This window comes from Rhagoletis pomonella, unplaced genomic scaffold (genome assembly GCF_013731165.1).
Source record: "Rhagoletis pomonella isolate Grant_MI unplaced genomic scaffold, Rhpom_1.0 Rhpom_scaffold_00007, whole genome shotgun sequence".
Taxonomy (NCBI): Eukaryota; Metazoa; Arthropoda; class Insecta; order Diptera; family Tephritidae; genus Rhagoletis; species Rhagoletis pomonella.
The window spans coordinates 64,715,947-64,735,575 of record NW_023458561.1 but is presented as its reverse complement, the minus strand read 5'-3'; positions in this window follow the sequence as shown (position 1 = coordinate 64,735,575).

The window sequence follows — 19,629 nt, the reverse complement described above, 5'->3', positions numbered from 1 at the left end:
ACAGCTGCCAGCAGTCGATAGGCTCCACTTCCATATGTCAGCACTGTTGCCACTTCCTCCTTCTCCCTGTTAACGTTTGCCTCGCTATAGCTTTCACAATGAGGGCTCTTTATCTACTGCAACCACATGTCTGTCTGTGTGACTGCTGCTGTTGCAAGTTTAACTTTTTCAAACAATACAATTTCCTCTTAAAACTTTGTCGTGTTTCCATTTACACTTACTTGTATATTTATTGTATTAAACAGACTCGGTAAGCGTGGTGGTTAAACAGTCTGGAGGTAGAGCGATTTAATTCGGTTACAGCTCTTTTCATGATGATACTAGTTCCGCTATGATTTTATGCTTGTTCAAGTTTCTTGCACTGCGGTTCTTGGACTCGCCTCCATAAGAACCGAACTTAACCGTCGTTTGGCGCGGCAGAGATGAGGAACGCCTGCACACAGTCAAGAGTAGGTAAATAGGAGCACGCAGCCAGGTCGCGGTTGTTAACAACCTTATAGAATAACTTGAATAAGGCGGCTGTCCAATGATTGTCAATGTAGATGACGCGGCGCTTATGGTTAGAGGCAGATCTTTGTATACAGGTATCATTTTGCTCTGAGGCTATCTGAACTTCGTAAATTAATGGGCTGCCTCGCCGTTATTCACTAGGTAGTTGGATGGAGCTCTTACTTCGATAGTAGGCGTTAGGCTGTAGATTTCTGATAGGGTCAAGCACTTAGCTCTTGGACTGGAATCTTTCGCAGAAGCCAAACATTACTTCGGACTACTTTCTTATTAGGCTAATTTAGGTTTGAGACCACAGCGACATTGCAAGCAAAAATTGAGGCTGGTTGCACCTCTGGCTTCCTCTGGAGCACTTTAGACCAGTGATTCCCAAAGTGGTCCAGGTGGATCGCCAGAGGTCCGAGGGAGGCTCGATGGGAGTCTACGTTTGCGTGAAAGATGTATGGAGATTAGGGAGTTGTAAGTGTGGCTACACTAAACTTTTTCTGGTTTCGACAGTGAAGAACAAAAATGGTCGCTTGGCTTTATCTATTAATGTAGGCAGATAATACACTCTTCCAAAAAATTAAGGGAGCAAAAAATATAACAAATTTTTGGATGGTTTTTGACAGGCCCTATTTTGGTGAAAAAATGGTCATATTGAGACTTAAAAAAAGGCTTTGAAGCTCTATGATTCAAATTTTTCTTGATTAAAGATTTTTAGGAGCTTTTGCTTTTTTTAGTCCAAGGGATTGAAAAAATAGTTTCATTTAGGCCGGCATTTGGATTATTTTTAAACCCGCCACTTTGTGTCTTCAGACGTGGGGAAGCCTTAAAGGCCAACTGCAGCCTAAAAAGAAACGGATGTTGGTATAACACTGAATGGAGGGAGTCGGAAATTGCTGCCGGCAGATATCTGAGCACTTGTGTCATTTTCAATGCTACAAGACAGCCAGCCCTCTAACTAAGTACTTCCAAACTAGTCCGGCAATGCAAGTCACGACTAAGTTAGGTTGCTTTACTCTGTGTGCCAGGTCACTTAGGAGTACACTCAGGGCGAGAGCGTACTTTTATGGCTTTATGAGCTCTGTTTTTTGAAACTTGCAAGTGTGTTTTTGACGACCTTTGGGAATAGGTTAGAAATGTAGCAGCAGGTGGTCCACCGAAACCAGTAAAATATTGAAAGGGGTCTATGAGAGGAAAAAAAGTTTGAGAACCTCTGCTTTAGACAGATGGCCATCATGTCAGCTGAGCAAGCGCTGAGTGAGAACTAGGGCATGCACAATCCTGCCGGCCGAAGGTGGGTTCGGGGCCGCTTGAAGCAGCTTCTTACGCTTACAAAGCCACAGTACTTGCTGCTTGGGGGATTCTGACAGGTCATTGTCCGATATGCATTCTCGTAGCAAGGCCAGGAATCTTACCTGAGCCTTCCCACCGCACCAGCCAGAAGGATAATGAGCTGCAGAACTTTCTATAAAGCTGTTCAAACTTCGCAAGACTAAAGTTAAATATTTTGCCTCGCATTTTCTAGCTAACACTGTGGCACTCTCTGCCATTTAAATTAGCTGCATTCGTCATTTCGTAATCGGCTCGCGACATTTCGAGTAAGTAATGCTCATATAGTGTTGATATCACAAAGGAGAATCTCGTCAAGTGTCCTGACTTATATTTTTTCTTCAATTTAATTTTTCTATCTTTCGATATTCACCTCCATCTCCATCTAAACTCTTCTTACTGCCTTTACCCAACAATCCAACCTGCATTTTTTTACTAAACAACCTCGAAGACAACCTCAAAATTTATTCACAAAATTTTACTGCTGGGTATTATTAGATAAATGTATTTGTGTATTTCCACATCTGTTTTTGCGCTTGCTTACATGTGTTTATTCATAAGTTTTTCCGTAGAATGGCAAAAACTTATATAAGTAATGTAATGAAATCAAACAAAGACGTCGCACAGCACGTCGTACATATGACTCCCACCCTTCAATGCCTTTGTCCTCATTGCACATCGCAGGCATACTGGGCGTATGAGTAACACTTAATTAAATTGACACTTGATTTCATTTATATTGTTCGGTAAATTGTTAACAGTTAATAGTTAAGACAACTTTAATTAAATCAAAATCACCTTATTCAAGAAAAGTGCCTGCTTTGCCAGTAGTTGTGTAAAAAGCTAGTTTGAATGCTTTCTAATCTCAAAGGAGCAACATTTTCGAAAATGTTACTTGTGTTTTATTTAGTTATTCTCGTAACTAAGTAAGTAAGTTTGTTTAGCTGGCAAACTATTCGAAAGCTTATAATATGCCTCTAAATATATTTGTAGTTTTCTTCATCTACAGCGCTTGGGACTGGTGTAAAAAAAGTAAAGCCGGAATTGTAATGCGTTCACCTCCTAGGATTGCTCTATACCGAAAAAATTATACCCCTGCTTTTATTTTGAAATCAAAAAATATTTACAGGTCGCTCAAAGCGCTTAAAGTTTTAAAGTTTTTTTTTATATGGTAAAATAATAATTTTTCGTAGAATTGGTATAAGGTGGCCTCTCTTATACTCTTCAGGAGACTTCCACTAATTATCCACAATTGCTTATTTAACCATTTTTTAATATTGGCTATTTTTATAGGTCCCTCGAAAACACCAAAAATTCAATTGGGGAAACCAAACAAATCGTTAGTATTAGGAAATGGTGAAATAGACAATTGGGTATTATTATTAAAAGTCTCATGAAAAGAAATTTTCAATAATTCTACACCATTTCTACGCAAAAATTATTATTTTTCGGACTTTCATTTTTTCACATGCATTCTTAGACCACCCTAATGTGCATGCATAAAAGTAGTGTGAGCATAAATTAAAATGTTGTGATTCTGTTTTTTATTAAACGATGCCTTCTTAATCCTCATTGGCGCTTTGATCGCCTAAGCAATTTGTTCTGAGTTCATCAGAGCTGGGAGATGGCAAATTAGAGTACCGAGTAAACCAACCGAACTTTCCATCGCACATCTGAGTCTTTGCATAATTCATAGAGCCCAAGTTACAAGCGTGCAAGGCGTCGTTATTCATTCGCAATATTCCAAGGCCGCCTACTCACGCTTCTGGCCTTTGGAGGCCTTAATCTACACTGGCTTAGAGCGTTGTTCTCTCGATAGCTGACGTAAATTTCAGGCTCATCCTTAATATTGATTGGACATAGCGAACTTAATTCCAAACGGCCTGCTTCCAAAACGGCTGCTGGGGCATGCACCTAACCAGGTCTTCGTCGAAAAATTTGTTTAAAGAGCTCAGACTGGAAAGGCTGAACCTTCCTGCGTGGGCAGCTAACCAATATTTTAATGTCCTGACGAAACCAGCACCCCTAAGCAATCTTTGGATGCCTTGGTTGTCGTTTCCGTTGGGCCAAGGACACAAATAACCGCTGCTATAATGTGCAGGACAAGCGTGACCGATTTCGCGACATGCTATGGTCCTTTTTACATAGCCCCATTCATCGTATTTCTTGGGTAGCGGTGATATCTGCTGACTTATGACTACTACTCTTACGAGGACAGCATCCAGGCGAGAAGCGGGTATTCGAAATTAATACCCTTCAGTCATAGTATTTTAGCGCCTTCCAAACCCTGCTCAAAACCGAATTCTATGGAACGCAGATATGTAGGTCTTTATACCTGGAAAAGGTCGTAAATTCTGTGGAGGCTAAGCAAGAGGCACCATACTTGGAGCTCTGAAATTTAATAAACATCGGACAACAAAATGAGGCTCATTCAAGTAATCACAAGGAAATCATCAGAACATTGAAAACACTTTGAATTTAATATGTCAGAGTGCACAGTAAATCGGCCGCCAAAACCCATTTATATTAGTTTTGTTGGAATAATTTTGCGGGTGTCCGAAGACGGAAATCTGGCTTACGTCAGGTAGAAAAACGTAAGTTTTGAAAGTGTTTTGTCCATTACGTTGACCAACTTTGCTGTCACGTCAACTGGTTGGACTAGTACGAGTACAGAATCAAGTCAATTGCTTATTTTAACCAGCGAAATCTTATAGACAGTTGTGGACACAGGAAGCAAACTTAATTTTTCAACTCAAGCGGCCTTGCTTCAATTCCTTCCTTTCTTCATATTGTTTTTTTGCATGCATACAAATTGAAAATGAAATTCATTTATTTGGCAAGCAAAAATGAGACACGAAAAATTACAAGCCAACCAAAGACCGACAGTTTACGAGCTAAACAGTTGGCGAGAAATGGAAAACCTCAAATAACACGACCATCGCATCACCGCCAACCTCACCGTCACACCACCATACGTCACGGCAAATCCTGCACTGCACTTATTTGCTGCCTGCCGCCTGCGAAACGGTTACAGATGTACTGCTGTCGACGAGTGAACTCAAAAATGTTGCAAACATGAAAATTTAGTGCAACAGCGCGGCTGGGATAGGCAAAATAATGTCGGATGGCTGAGAGTATGAGTTTGTGGGTAAACGTAAAGAGATTGGTTGGCTGCGAATGGGGACATGGGGACGAGTAAGTGCAGTGCCGAGCTAAAGCCAAAGCTGAAGCTAAAACATTCTCATTTTATTGGTCTCGAAATGAACAAATGGCGCTCGTGCTTCGACAAGCGCATATTTAGCTGCCACAGGAGGCACGCAAACATACAGACATATGTACATATGTATGCGCAAATATCCATGTGGAGGATTGTGTTTGTGTTTTTTTTTTTATTTGTTGCAAGCATTCGTGCAACATCCAATAATATATACTCGTAGTAGTCACTGGGCGATGGATTGCGTCGCAGGCGCTCGGCACTGAAGATATGTATGTATGCGGTGGTCCGTCAAGTCAGACTCACAATTTTTGCATAATTTATGAACTGAAATTCATGCCAAAAAGGCAAATAAGTAAACAGCATACTTAAAAACATTTGGACAAATGCACACATATACATAGTTATGTATATCCTCTTGCATCTTCCATGCTTTTGTAGTCTCCAATGACACAGCTTCTATGAATTGACGTGTTCGACTACTCTGCACGTTTTAAATGTTATTCGAAGCAAAAAGAGCACAGCAGCCGACTAAATAATTACATACATACATAAGTGCATCGATGACTCTACACTATCATAGAAATACTATATATGTATGTGCATATAGATACTGACACTTGATGTGTTGAAAATCTTCACAAAAATAAACAAATTTATAAAAGCGCCGCAGTACTGTTTCCCTTATCTTCAAACTTAACTACTCGCAACCCTGCGCCCTGTCTTCGACTTCAAAATCTATGTATTGCATATCCACAATTGCTTCTTTGTTTTTTGGCTGCAAAAACGAATTTAGGATGTCGAAGAAATTTAATACTTTCCGCAACTTGCCACATGCCGCAATTTATGTGACACTCTGCGGACAATTGATCAAAATTAAATAAACATGAGCATGCAATAGCAAGTGTTTGCCCCTAAATGTATGCAACCTCCACAACTACACGTCTCAACGTTTGATGCATGCTGCTGTTTGAGGCTCAGTATGCGGGCAGTTTTATGCGCTACGCCAAAATTTAATTCACCAATTGCAACTGCACGTAAAGTGAAAGCTGTGTACAAACAGGAAGAAGAAGAAGAAGCAAAAACTGACTAGCCCAAGTCCGCTCACGTAGCAGCTGCTTTTTCCGCTTTATTACCCTAGCGTACGCTCGGGAGTAAGGCGCAAACAGTTAAGTTCAGGTAGAAATTGCTTTATTGGATTAAAATTATTTGATAAAAAAATACTCGTGATTTTTTATGATAGTACTCATAAATAAGCCTAAAAAGCAAAAGGTATTACAAATTTTTTCATTTTGCTTATAGATATGTGGCAAAAATTGTTGGCCTGCTCTTTGCATAAAAATCTACTCTCTTGTTCTTGACGACTCTAACGCTATGGTGGGCAAAGAAAGCATATTTCGTCCAGCAGTTGAGGATGGTGCTTTGTCGTTAGCAGTACCAGATATAGGAATTGAAACATCTATAAAGCCACTTGGATGCTTCCTGATCAAAGAATCAAGCACCAAATTGATCATGTTGTGATAGGCGGGAGCTACACTTCCATCCGGGAAGCCAACATTGACGCACGTTTCAGTCAAAAGCCGCATGCACCTCTGCAATCGCCATGGACAGCCGAGAACTATCGAAACCATTTGACAATCTTTCTCGAACAAGCAACTCCTTATAGCCCACACCCTTATCGCTTAACACCCACAAAGAAACTGAGTTCGTAGGGCTTGAGATGCAAAAATAATATCGACCGAAAATTCTATTCAAAAATTTGGCAGTTTTACGTTTCCGAACCGGGGCTAGTTTCTGCAGACATGCAGATAGAAATCTAGTATCTGACGTCCACACTACATTTCAGATACGTTTGTAACGCTTCTGAACACTTTTAAATAGCAGCACAGATGGAACGCAGATCAGTGTATAACCACGAAACTCACGTCTCTCCACTTGACAAGCGCGAGGGAATACCGACTAAACTAAAGCAAAACTGATGATTCAGCTTCTGGCAAAAATTAAGATCAAGGTAAATTTAAACACCTTACTTATGTATATACAAAGATTCAGGAGAATAAGACACGAGGGACTCAATATGGCACTTTTTGGGACTTATCGATATAATAAACGATATTTTTACCGACTTTGTCATCGATATTTTAACCGATTTTGTTATCTATTTTTTAATCGATAGTTTAAATGATTTTGTTATCGATATTGTTATAGATTATTTATCGATTTCGTTATCGATTATTTGTAGATTTTTTTAACTATATTTCAATCGATTTTGATATTTTTATGTTTTCGATATTGTTATCGATTAATTTTTGAATTTTTAACCGATTTTGTTATCAATTATTAATCGATTTTGTTATCGATTATTTATCGATTTTGCTGTGGATATTTTTATCGAATTTCTATCGATATTTTAATCAATTTTGCTATCGATATTGTTATCGATGTTGTTATCGATTATTTATCGATTTTGTTATCAATTATATATCGATTTTGTTATCGATTATTTATCAATTTTGCTATCGATTTTGTTACCGATATTTTTATCGATTTTCTTATCGATATTTTTATCGACATTCTTATCGATTTTTGTTATCGATTTTGTTGTCGATTATTTAACGATTTTGTTATCGATATTTTTATCGATTTTCTAATCGATTTTGCTACCAATAGTATTATCGATTTTACTATAGAAATTGTTATCGAGTTTGTCATCGATTTTGTTATCGGTTTTGTTATCGATATTTTAATGGATGTTACTATCGATTATGTTATCGATATAGTATTAAGATAAAAATGAAGATAAAGGAAAACAGAATAACATAAATGTAATTAGAACGAACAGGGGTAGATTTAGGGATCTGGATAGAAAAAAGAAAAAATATATAACCTTAAGCAAAAGCAGATGTATGTATGTACATATGTATGCATATTGGTTATGAGACAAAATAGATATGTAACGTAAGTTTCACTTCTCCAGTGTAGCCCAGGCGCACTTACTTTTTTCATTCTTGACACTTTTATAAATACCAGCATTCCCCATGGCTCACAAATTAATGGGTATCTTCTAAAATGTGTTCCTTAAAATTTGTTCAAGATGAATAAAAGTTGGAATAAAACGATGTGTACTCTTTCGCGTTTTTCTAATACCCAGTCTTCCCGATTTACTACTTCTTCATACTTGCATACCACTTATTTAGTACTTGCGATTATCTTTGTAATAAGGTATTGTTTGCAATTTTTTCATAAACGTTGCTCCATTTCGTCTGACTGAAAACTACTGTAATTGTTGTTGAAAACAAGGAAGACATCATATGCCACTTATGTTACATTAAAAAATTTGAACAGAAACTTTTCTCGTTCCGTAAAAGGCATGGCTGCCCATCCTTCGACCAAGTCGCTGTGCATATTTATCCGCAGGAGGAATGATGGTCCAATCCTATTGGCAAATAGTTGTTCCGCTAAAAGAAAAATAAAGAGTGAATGCAAAATGGTACTGCAGACTTTTTATATTTATTCGAAAGAGTCCTAATATTAGTATTTGTTGATATCATCACATTTCAATTTGAGACAACCGAGTGGACAGCGACTAGAATGGGAAAAGCCGCAGGTCTATACGGAAAGACATTTCAACAAACAATTCGGACATTTCTTCATAGCCGCTGCCAAAACTGTCACAACTCTTAGCAAATGCACTACTCAACGTGTGTGTGTGTGTGTTTGTTGCTGTTGTGTGTGTGATGTCCACGCTGGGTCCTGTTCATCAGCGACGTGTCAGTTTTGAAAAATTTTCTACTGCAACAAACAAATAAAGTGTAATGTGATGTAAGATGCTTTTGTTGCAACAAATAAATGCCAGAAACTGAAGAAGGAACAGAAAGCACGAAGGAGAAGAAAGTTCTATTTGAAAACATTTCAAATGCAAACAACTTTATAAACATATATACATACATAGAAAAAACATGCATATAAGAGTACATATGTATGTCTGTAAGTGCACTAGACCGTGCCAGAAAAAAAGTTACAAAAAAATTATAATTATTTTTTTGCCAAACGTAGTAGTCCCCTTTTTACATTTTTCGTCATGTCTTCAGCATTTACAGTCTGACCTTAAAGTATGGTTTATCGATGTCCTTTTCTTGAGAACACAATATTTTTTATTCCAAAATTAATTGACCTCAAGTACCTCCGTTATAATACTTACCCACTGTTTTATTAGGATGGGTACCGGGGCATGAAGGGGCATGATGGCAACGAGGAGGCTGACTGCCTAGCGAAACAGGGAGCTAGCGCAGTATTTAATGGTCCAGAACCCTTTTTTGGGCTCACCAAAGCACACTTAAAGGAGGTCATAAATAACTGAGTAGACAAAATGTTCAACAGGCACTAGATAGAATATCCAGGGCAGAGACAAGCCAAGCGAAGAAACTACTCAATTTGAGCAGAGAAGACCTCAAAACTCTCACTGGGTACCATTCGGGATATTCACATTCTCTGTGATGCTGTGCTAGGCGCAGATTTACTCACTTGGGTGGTGCTACACTTAATCCATTTGAATTTTGAAATAAAACGCTCTTGATAGTGCCAGGCTACATGAAAAGCCTTCCCCTATAGGGAGTAGGGTAACACAAAATAGATCACTTTAGAGGTCGCGGTGCATATGACCCACAATAATAATAATACCCACCACATCACAGTGTTTTTCACCCTAATCTAGTAAGTTAAAATTTTATTGCTGAAGGTAGTCGTCACCGAAAAATTTAAAAAGTTCTACCCTAGGTTCGGCAAAAAATATTTTTTTTTTTTCGAAATTGTCTTACAAAATTACTTGATAAATTTTTTCACTTTTAAGGTGGTACGCTCTAATGTATAGAATTCTTTAAAATACCATATTACGTTTTTATTTTAAATAAGTATCTTATATTTTATTTATGCACATCTGCACTCATCCGCTCCCACTCACCACTTTGCCACGTTGTCTGCACCTTTTCTACACTTGACGTGTTGAATGAAACCAGAAATCGCTGTAAGCGCTTAGCATGCAAAGACTATACTTTTTTTTGTATCTCCACTGAACTACAGCACCACGAGGCAGTGATGCCATATAAGTAATATTTCTTAGAATTTCCTGAAATAAGGCTGAAATGAAGAAGAGCTTGAAAAGTGAAATTCCGACCATTTTCACAGGGTGCTATTGTTCCTGATGTCAGCAGCAAGAGTTTTTATAGTAGAGATCATTGACTTCCTTAATTAAAAAAATACTTTTTGGAAAATATTTATTTAAAGTCTCTAATTGGATCGATGTGTTGCTTAAGCAGCACCAAAACTACCCTTTTCACGAAAATTTCTATATTTGCCTTTTTATTTCATTGGCAACACTGCCATCTCTCTGCTCGCTGCTATTTCACTTCCCCCCAATTTGGCCGCAGGCTGAGCTGCCAAGTGACAAAAAACGAAAAGAATAAACGCTGAAATGTGAAAGAAAAGTATTGTTATATTTTTGTGTAGGAAAAAAAACATCGTAAAATTATAACTACTGGCGCGGTAAAAAGCGCACTGCTGGTCATGAGAAATGCCAACATTTGCTAAGAAAGAAACATTACAAAGAGCGAAGGTAAGAATGGTGGAAATATTGTAATTTAAGGGTTGATTATTATCATTGGTTTGCAAAAAGCGATGAAGCTGCTAATGAGTGGAAGGATCGGAAAACGAAGCAGGATATATGTACATATATGCACGTACTACATTTGTGAAATTTGCTACCTAAATAAATGAAATTTTCAACTTGTTACGGTTGTTTCTTTAACGATTTCTAAAAATTCAAGCCATAGTACCGCCGGAAAAATCGCTTCCACAGATTAATCCTTATGAAAATAAGCCCAAAAATAAGCTCTCCAAAGTCACAACATTCGTTACTCTTCCACAACCCGTCGTCGTCCAGTTTGAGCACTCAGCAAGTCATTAACAAAACAACTTTATTTCCAGCAGACGACTTTCATGACTTTTATGCACTTTTAAGTAAGTACATACATATATACATTTGTACGAGTGTGTGCATTTGCTTGTAAACGTGAAAGAGCAAGCAACTCACAAAATCTTCTGCTACTAAAATTCTTGTTTTTGCGAAGCTTTAAAACTTTAGCAGCTTTTTGCTCATTTACTCATTCGACCATCCACCTCACTTACTACATACCTACCCACTCACTTACTACCTACCCACTCACTTGGCCAATTAGCCAAATCACATTTGTTGTCATATCCTGTGCGCTTATTATCTATGCAGGTGTATCACAGGTTGAATGCCCCTTCCTGCATTGAGCGCGCAACTCTCTAGCACCTACATACTCGTACGAGTACATAATTACGCTGTGAACATTTGTCGTAGCGGTTATTTTGCCATAAAAGATGGTAATGTTAGTTGGTCAGGTCACCGTCGAGTAAATTAATTCGATAATTTGTTGCCGGTGAAATGACGGAATGACTGACGTACATAGATAAGATTGAAGGAAGACGCATAGAAGTGTTGGAGTGTAGATGCAGGGTTTTATTGCGGTGCAAACTGGTTACGAGCGGTGAAAATGTTGCATTGTTTGATGAAATTAAAGCTGTAGTGTAGTGTAATGAAGCACGTCGCTTTTATGAGGTTGAGCTATTCTCACACGACCAACTAAGAGTTTAAGTTTCACAGAGCATTACTAAAATTACATATATATTCCATAGAAGATATTCGCTATCTAGCCATTATTCTTGGATAAGAATTAAGTCAACGGTATTCTTTTTCCAGTTGGGTCAGTTGGGTTATATGTGAACGGCCCCTATTAAAATTTATGCTCAGTAAATTATAGAAACTAGTGTTCAAATGATATTTTTATAATAGTTTATACCTTAGAAGTATAGTTTAGCCGTAAAAGGGGTGTAAAGAAAGCACGATTGCCTATTTATATATAAGATTTCAAATCGATTTGGTATAGTGATATCTGGCAAGTCACTTTTTAGCGGCTTCCGAGAACTGTGGCAGTTATTTGAGAGCTGCCCTGCCAAAACTCTCTTGAGAAAATAAAGTGCGGCAGCTCAGGCCCTTTAGTTTGGTTTATATTTTTAGCCAGTTCAACGGAAATTTTGCAAAGTATTTTTGTCCATGAGTCAATCAAATCCGCTGCGATTCCTCAGTTCGTTAACTTTTGGTAGGCGAAAAGCTTCACGGAACAGTGAAAGCTATATATTAACGGACTCCACTATATGCGGGCTCTATTCTGTGCCCTCTTTCGCTTATGATTAGCTATGAAACGATTGTAAACGTTGCTTTATTAGCCGCGTCCAGTCATATTGATACTATCTCCCGAGCTTACAACTACTTACATTGTCTATGCATAGTCTAGAGCTTTCTAATATCTCGTAAGTTTTCTAGCTAACAAATTTTAGGTTTGTTCCATTTACTCTATCTTAAAAGTTTGCAATCAAAATTATTCCTCAGATAGGCCGCCAGCAAGCCCAGTCAAGTGTCATACCAGCAGCGAGCTCAACATTTTCATTTTTTTCTTTACAGAGCGCCTCTATCTCTCGTTAGTCACCAAAGCATCCTACCAGTTCGAATTCCATCAAGACAGGAGAGACAGTGGGATATTAATAGCATTGGTTAGTTGGTTGCTAGTCGCTATCTAGGATACAATTAGCGCATTTTTGCGCCATTTTGACGCACTCCTCGCGTGAAATATTTTGCGTACATACATCCTTTGTTTCTTGGCCGAACCATTTTGATTCTCTAATGAATCTACCGATTTCGCTTGTGGTAGCTGTTTAGTTGTGTTACTGGTTGTTTGGCTAGTGTTTTATATGTATCTAATATTCGAAAGGCCTGGACATTCTCAGAGTAAAATATGGACACTTTCTTCGCTATTTTCCAGCTGACAGCTGCAAAAAACCCTTTTTTTCCGCATGTTTGCCTAGGGTCCAGCGCCCGTGATAGTTGCTACAATTCTCAACACCTCTGTGCTTGATTTACTAAGTAGGTCCAAGGTCTTAATATTACTGTACTCAGGCCATAGTTATCTTGATATCTTACGGCTGTGTATATCTGAAATGTGTAAAGCCAGTTCAAGGAAATGCAAAATAATTTATTTTTGAACCATTCCAAGTGGGCATCCCAATGCCACCGTTTTAAATTCATCCAAACAGGATCTTGATTCCGGCAATTCATCATCTTTCGCATTGCGTCCCATGTCTGGGAACCAAGATAAGAAAAAAAAATGGTGGTTGACTGAGACACTCAGCACAATTCCATTTTGCATTCCTTAACAAGCTTTGATTTGGTAACCGGAGATGCTATCGCCAATAGCACCACCTGGCTGTCAGAATATATTGTTGCTTTACTTTTATGGTCTAACATTGAATGTGTTCATGGTAATATACTGGCTGAGCTTTCTAAACTACCGTCGAGGAAATCGTGAAATTGAGACATTACTTCTTGCGTAAATGCATAAGTATACACATAAAGCTCAAAGCTCGATGGATGAGTTGGAGTATATTCTGAAAATTAGTTTTCGTCTTGCAGACTATTGCAATGCCGGTAATCGAATCCTTGACAAACCAATTCAAGACAACGTTACCCGAAAAGGACCTAATTAAAGAAGAAGAAAAGACACACAACTTCACAAATTACGAGATAATCTTTGCCTGGCTCCTAAGAACTTGCTGAGTCTGAACAAGCAAAGTTAGCATTGCGATTTCTTTGATCCACTTACTAGACGTCCATCACGACTTTAAGCCATGTGTAATGGTGTTCCTAAAAATATCAAACATTGTGAGGCACCCTTTATTTTGTTATACGTAGAAAATAACGACATTCATGAAAATTCAAATTTAACAAGTAAGAAAGTCTAAGTTCGGGCGGAGCCGAACATTAAATACCCGGCGCAAGTATTAACTATATGTTTTCCTCCTTTCCGAAAGCTACCGCTACATGATAAGCCGGGGTGTATACATTTTAAGTAAATTAGCGTCCTTAAATTTCGAAATATTGAAATTTCAAGCATTTCTGAAATTTACCGTTATATGAAAAGCGGTCTCAATTTTAGTCCGATTTCAACAATTTTCAACGGTTTGCTCTTATGTGGCAAGCACAATAACCATACCGAGTTTGGTACAAATTGCTAGAACGGTTAGCGAGATACATATATGTGATCACAAGTGGGCGGTACTACGCCCACTTTCCAAAATTTTGTCATAAACATATTTCTTGGTAAAGAATTGTTGCAACCATCAATTTTGAATAAATTAGCTTCAATATTTACTGATTTATCGAAGATTTGGTATTTCTCGAAATTACCGTTATATGGGATGTGGGCATGGTTATTGTCCGATTTTAGAAATTTTCGGCCATTTGGTATGCTGTACCAGGACCAACAACTGTGCCAAGCTTGGAAGAAATTGGTGCAGCGGTTACCAAGATATACACATGTAACCATAAGTGGGCGTGGCTACGCCCATTTTCCAAAAATTTGTAATATTCTTATTTTCCGTCTGAAACTCATTGTAAGTATCAATTTTGAGTGAATTATCTTCAGTAGTTACTAAAATATCGCAGTTTTCGTATTTCTTAAAATTACCGTTATATGGGAGGTGGGCGTGGTTATTGTCCGATTTCGCCCATTTTCAATACCATCCGTCCTACGCCCAAAAGAAGTTCACGTACCAAGTTTCGTTAAGATATCTCAATTTTTACTCGAGTTATCGTGTGCACAGACGGACGGACGGACAGACAGTCACCGCTTAATCGATTTCTCTTTTCATTCTGATCATTTATGTATACATTTGTCTATATCTATCTCGATTCGTTTTGCCTGTTACAAACAACCGTTATGTGAACAAAGTTGTAATACCCTTGTGCACAAGTGCGCTCGGGTATAAAAAAATAGGAGTCGTTATCAGGGTTTGAAAAATTTAATTTTCTTTAAATCGTAAAAATTCTACAAAATTTTTATTTTTACCAGCTATAGCTTAGCGAGTTTATGCATTTATAGGAATATGTGCTAAAAAAACATTTTCTCGAATTTTTGCGATTACAAAAAAATTAAACCCTTGTGCCGGACTCTTAAAATTTAAATATAGATACAAATAATTTGTTAATCTGTGGCAACATGCTTAACTGCCGGTGCTTACATACATGATTGACCTACAGCGTGTTAGTTTTCAATTAAACGTACAGTGTTTTAAGTTATCATTTTGACCACAAACAACCAAATTTTGAAATAAATTCACACATTGCAGATAAACTTCTACATAAATATTTTATTTAAATACATTTAATACTGCAACAATAAAATTAATTACGCAATGTCCAATGAGCTGTAAGCAATCGATTTGCACTGACAATTCTCCCACACACACACACACACGCCACACATGCATTCAGTGTAATGCGCGTATTAATGCCTATAAAAAATAATTATGCTGCTGAAAGCAACATCAGAGTGTGACAGCAAAGCGAAAGTGTGCCTTTGTTTATTCAAACCAACTTATGCTCTCACACACACCTGTATACATACATACATACCTGCACTAGGCCATGCTGCCGCCCGGCTATTACTGTAAATATGTAAATCGATAAATGGCTACAAAATTCTTTTCGCTATAAAACGAGGTAATTACTTCCTATCGCATCAGCAAGTTCCCTGCACATTTTCAAAACTGTAAATCTACTTGGACACGCACACACTGATAGGTTAATCAGTAAGTGTTTAATTTGCATATTTTATGCGATTATTCATGTGCATGTTTGTATGAGGGTTCAGTGCATTACATACATATATGCTGCCAAATATGCTGCCGAATGTCACACCAGCAAGCAAGCGCATTTGCATTTGAGTGCAACCATTAAAGCGAAAGCATAACATTTATGTAACCTGACAGCTCATTATCGGCACTCAACGCCGCCAAACAACAAAGCATTGCCTTCACATAGACACAACTCATCGATTGTTGTATGATACAATTTGTATCAGCTTACACACACACACACACACACACACACGCACACACATACTCACCGTTCACCATTTACCTGCGAAAACAAAATGCATTGAAATTAATTTAATACTCCACATCCACATTTTTTTATGCTCATTGACTGTTTTTGATTAATGAATTTATTGGTGTGACCAAGTTAATGCGCAAAAATCAATATGCGGTTAAAGAAGAATTGTAGATAATTTAAAGGATAACATCAGGCCGACAATTACTAAGTAAAACTTCAGAAGCGTGTGTTGAAAGTGCTGCGAAAAATACCTTTAATTGCGTATTTACTGATTGATTTCTTAACTAAGTCGTAAGACATAAGTATAATCAAATAATTCAAAAGGAAAATATCAGTAGATATTGAAAACACTGAGTCTCGCTCTGTGATTACGTCGAAAATAATTTAAAAAAAATTATCTTCCCCATAGACTATAGGAATTTTGGAAAAGATTCTGGGGTAGGGAGTGGACTTATGTGCTCTTCTCTTGGCCATAGATGTCCTATGTACCTCTCCCTTCTCCGTGCAACGGCCTCACACTGCAGTGATGAATCTTTGGCGGAGTCAGAAAAGCGATATATGTAGTGGCCTCTAAGACTACAATGACCCATCAAAATACCTATGATAATTCTCAGCCTCTCCTTGGCTTGACGAACACCCGTGGTGATTCGCCAATGTAGTTCCCTTAGTTTGGTGTTTTCCTTTCATGTTAGGACCTAGGAAGGTCTCAGGTCCTATCGGGTTCCAGTCTGGCTAACTAATCCCCGCGCACGGGGATGGATGAGCGTTCACGGTCTGCAATTGGCTACAGCCAAAACAGAGATAGTGCTCCTCACCAAGAAACGGATCCCAACAATTAAAAACATGATGGTCGGACCTCAGCCCGTGACAACTTCTAGGTCTACAAAATAGCTAGAGGGAAGCTTGACAACAAACTAACATTCGGGGAACACATTCATGGAGTATGTGAAATAGCTGAGCAGAGCACGCTGGCCCTAAGCCGTCTTATGGTGAACGTAGGCGACCCGAAGCCATGCCGTAGGAAGCTTTCATGACAACAGTCATTGCGGTTCCAGATGAGGGACTCTTGCGCGGGCTGTGGGAGTTTGGGTTTTAGTGGGTGCCCAACACGCTTCGATGGGAGTCCCACACGGTTAGTGCATAAAGCAGTTCCTTCTCCTACGAAAAAAAAGATAAAAGATTAGCGCTTACACAATATGTTAGTTGGTGGCCGAACTTCTTCTCCTATTTGTGGTTGTGGTTGTGTGTGCGTTGATGTTGTCACACGACTTCAAACGGCGATTGTATTTTTATTAGAAGCTGTTTTTCATGGAAAAAGTTCACTCGGAGCTTGGCCATTTCCTGCTGAGGGACGACAGCTATTCGAAAAAACTTGTTCTTTATTTTTTTTTATGTTAGTTGGAACCGGGGTTTTAACCCAAACCCTGCAAAGTGGCTAGCTGTGGCCATATTTCGGTGTTAGTACCCGTCTTTGCTGCTTCCATACAATTGAAAAGGAACCATCTGGCAGACAGGTATTGAAGTCATATACTTACATATAGCTTTTTTCAGTGCTGTGTTTTAGTCGCCATCTGGTACTCGTTTGAAAGATAGCTTACTGAAAAAAGCACTCTTTCAACCGTCTACTAGCCTTGATATCGAAGTCCATAGCTTGTTAATGCCTGGCTGTCAGGCATGATATTTATTGTGACCCAATTATTCCCCCTTCGAAGACATTCACCTCGGGCATAGCTTTCAACTTCCAAAACTTCTCAGACTGAAATATGGTTGGGTATAAGCCTGTTGTTTCACTGAAAATTATATTCAAATATGCCGGCCGTCTACTTGGCTTCACTTGGCATTTCCAATTGACGTCAGTTGGCATAATCGCTAAGGCGGTTACAGCCCCAAATCAATAAGGTCCAAATATGCCTGCCTCGCCGATAGACCTTACGCAGAATCACGTCGAAATTATATCACTCGTAATTTTTCGGATTTTGCCGAGACTTCTTTCGGAATTTTATCGCGATTTTGTGATTCTTCTCAAGTTTTTTTTCCAAACCCCTTTCATCGAAATCAAAGTTGAGCACAACAGCATCCGTATGGCTATTTTCAGATCTATCCTTTTCCACTGCTCTCACTACAAATTTAAGCTGCAGATATTAGTAAGCTTAATCAATTTCACCTACCATCGCATGCTCTTTTTTTTACTCAGCAACTTGGTTACAGCATCTAATATAAAATATTTGACAAAAAAGAAATTTTAGTAAATAAACCCTTTCAAAAGGCTTGCCTGCATTTTGAGTCTTTTGAATTTTGTTTCATCAAAAATGCACTCAACCCATCCGCTCATCCACTTAATCGCTTTTAAGTGCTGCAGTTGCAACATGTTGCAGGGCGAGTTGAAAAAAAAAATTCAAATGCGAAGTGTTCATGCATTACCATGCCTATGGCATAGAATTATGAGTGGCTGGTAAGCATATGGAAGTATGAAGCGCAAATGTCCCATACCCGTTAGCGAGTATTCCACGTTGCGGCGGGTAAAAATACTCACGAGTACGTACATTGTATAGAAAATGTAACTAAATATGTATATGTATGTATGTAGTGTGTACATTAGACTGTACCGGAAAAAAAAGTTCACCGTACACATTCGAGTCTAAACAAGGCGAATTCATACAAGGTGATAGCGGCCGCACAAAAATAAAAAACTACACTAACTAATTCAGGAACACAAAAAATTTACAACAAATACATCATTTTAACAATCAGCTTGATTCGCCTTGAAATCAGCTGCTCCGGTAACACCGCCTTGTATGAATTCGCCTTGCATCTAAGCGAAGCGGAACGGCACTGAATCGGCTGCATAAATGCTGGAAACATTACCGTCATTGAAAAGCGGCTGAACTAGTTGATGGATCTGCTTCAATAAATTTGGCGACAAATACATTTTTTTTTTTCAATTGTTCTCATTTTTTCTTCGCAGCAGCGCCATGGTAATTTTGAGGAAAAAAATTGTTGCCGAACGTGCGCCTTTTTATATTTTTCATCATATCTTTGGAAGTTCTTGTCTCGATTAGAAAGTGTTTATTGTTCCAAAGCTCATTGCCTCAACTGCCCAGTTCCCAGTGGTAATTACCCACCAGACCTCAGTTCCTACCACCCTAATATATCTAAATAACCAAGTTAAAGCTCTCTTAAACTCATAAAGCTCTTCGATTATTCCAGTCGAACTATTAAAAAAACACCAAAAAGTTAAAAAATGCGGCCCCTGGGCGCGGCAAAAAAAAAAATAAATTCGAAATTCCCTTGCAAAAATACTTTAGACTCGAGGTTGTACGGTGAATGTTTTTGTTCTCTTGTAAGGTGGTACAATCTAGTGTACATCCATTCAAGTTTGTGAATATACGTGAGCTTAAATGAACGCGATTGACATTAAACGCCGCCAGTGAATTTTAATTAAGCAAATTACTAAAATTTAATTGAGTTGTGTGCGTATAAAGCACACACAGACACACACACACAGTTGCATATTTACATATGTGTGCGCGCCTGAATCCATGTATACGAGTATGCAACAAAAACA